This window comes from Limulus polyphemus, unplaced genomic scaffold (genome assembly GCF_000517525.1).
Source record: "Limulus polyphemus unplaced genomic scaffold, Limulus_polyphemus-2.1.2 Scaffold2847, whole genome shotgun sequence".
Lineage (NCBI taxonomy): Eukaryota > Metazoa > Arthropoda > Merostomata > Xiphosura > Limulidae > Limulus > Limulus polyphemus.
Window position 1 is genome coordinate 58,580 of NW_013668457.1, and position 2,707 is coordinate 61,286.

The following is a 2,707-nucleotide window of genomic DNA, read 5'->3' on the forward strand; positions in this document are numbered from 1 at the left end:
CGAGTCGAGCGCCTTATCCACCTGGCCATGCTGGGCCCAATCATGAATGCATTTTCCAGTATGCCAGTAAAAGAAATCTAAAATTGGCATAATGGTAGTTCGGTTTTGTCCTTTAAGAAGTTTAGCACAATGCTTCACAGGAGCTATCTGTGCATAGCCATCTTTAATTTTGATCTACTAAGCTAGAGGAAAATCAATTAGTGTACGGCATCCATTACCACCTTTTGTCTGACCAAATAGTGGAATTTGACTATCACTCTTGTAGCACACCCATGACCCCAAAGTGTGGAATGAATTTTTAGGCCAAGAAATGCGAACCATGAGCCTTCACATTCACATTCTGGGCATGCTTAGCCCAAGTAATTCTATTTTATTTTTAGCTGCAGCATAGTGGCTTATAGAATGGCTCTGAGTTGTTGTTGTTTTTTGTTTTTTTAAGGAGAAACTTTTAGCTCATAACTCCATCTCTTGACCAATTTACGATCTAGTTACAGCCGTGGCTATTGAGGATTCCCTCTTGTTCATTTAGTAGTGTCAGGATTAGCAATAATTGTAATATATATATATATATATATATATAAAAAGATTAACGTAAAAATAAAATAAACCTGGTTATTAAATTGTTGCATGTTGTCACAACTAGAAAATTAGGGTACGTTTTTGTTGTCAGTTGTTTAGAAGTGTTATCAGTTTCTGTCTCTATTAAATTATGAGAACAGACTTTAATTTTTGGTTTATTGCAATGGCAAAAGAGAAAAAATCATTTAAATTCTCAACGTTAAGTATGTTAAAACTGTTATGAGTTTCAACCAAGTAGGGTTTACTTAGTACATTATTGTTCGTTACTGACAGTCATATTCTTGTGGCATATACACGATTCGCTGGTTTTTATTGGGCATGGATAGTTAGTCATACAGCCAACATGAAGTACGAGCTTTTCAGGCATTCAATATTTTCCTTATGAACACTTTTTTATAACATTTTTGTAGAGCATTGAACATGCAATAGTTGATTTATAGGATGTACACAATGGGCTATTTCAAAACGTTTCTCAACATTAGATCACGTTAGCACTAAGAGATCCAATTTCTGTTGATGCTAACCTACCTGCATGGTGGGTGCACAGCAAGATAATGGTTACTACAACAGTTTGTGGTAATCAATGACTAGAGAGAGTGGCAGTGTGTGATAACCAGCGATCATGAGTGTTCGAAGGATATATTACAGAGGGGGACAAGATGACAAAATGATATCAAAGCTACAACAAGAAAAACACAAAATTGATAATCCGTAAAAGGGGGCAAGTGCTCCCCTTGCGGACGCCCACGTCAATGACTAGAGTAAGTAGCAGTGGATGACTAGAGAGGTCTCTTTAAGGTATGTGTTCATGCTGATAAAGTTTAATGTAACCATGGTTGGTTCATTTTTTTAAACAACAGACATGTATTACGACTACCTTCCGTTAGTAGAACAAAAATGCATAAATACCTTTTTAAAGTGAAAGTTAGAATGTATTAAATTATCCTACATGGAAAATCAACTTGACTGTTGGAGAGAAGGTGCATATTTTATAGACGAAATTATCAGAAGCCTGTTAATTCTTTCAGTATTGAAATAAGCAACTTTTTGTTTCTACAAACAAAGGAGCTAACAGAGCCTAACTATCTTCTAAGAGTGGCATTTATGCTAAGATATAGGTGTCAGTGAGTTATCGAAGTTTGAATAATGAAGGCTGAATCGCATCGTTGTAGGAACTAACGTATGTTGAAAACAAAGTTTAAAATGCGATAAACCAGGTTGAATCATGCAATACAAGAAAGAGAAGATTTGGACATGCCAATATAGCCAAACTTTGTGCCAGTTTTTAGTCAGAAATACTTTAACTTTACAAAACCGCGTAAAACCAATAGCAGCCGAAATAGGATTTTGCTGCACGATAACAAGGACAAGCCTGTTCTCTAAAAACCAAAACAAGACTAAGAAAGATGGGATGAATTAAGCACAAATAAAAGTCAAAACCCAAATGAACTATCGTCTTTGCTTTTAATTAACCAATCAATCACACGCGAAATTATAAAACAGTCATCGTAGAAAAATCGGGCTAGCAACACGTGAAGGTCATTTTAATTAATAGCATAAGAATACAGACGTTGGTGTCCACTAGAGAAATGTCATGATCATACTTGCAGTGAACTGTTATAGATAAATACCACACAAATTTTGAATGTTAATTGTTTGTTTGTTTGAAGTTAAGCACAATACTGCACAATGGGCTATCTGTGCTCTGCCCACCACGGGGTATCGAAATCCGGTTTCTACCGTTGCAAGTCCGCAGACATTCCTCTGTGCCACTTGGGGCATTGAATGTTCATTAAATAAAGTAGAAGCGTAGTCATGACAGCTAAGTCCCACCACAAATAATACATCTCATCTGGTACTTGCAGTGCGTATGCATATTTATATTTTTAGGAACTGGGAATAGTGTGTCGAAGAATCTACACAAAAGATCAATTCGTTAAGCATCTGATGCAAGTTCAAATAATATGTTTGTTTGTTTCGAATTTCGCGCAAAGCTACACGAGGGCTATCTGCGCTAGCCGTCCCTAATTTAGCAGTGTAAGACTAGAGGGAAGGCAGCTAGTCATCACCACCCACCGCCAACTCTTGGGCTACTCTTTTACCAACGAATAGTGGGATTGACCGTCAC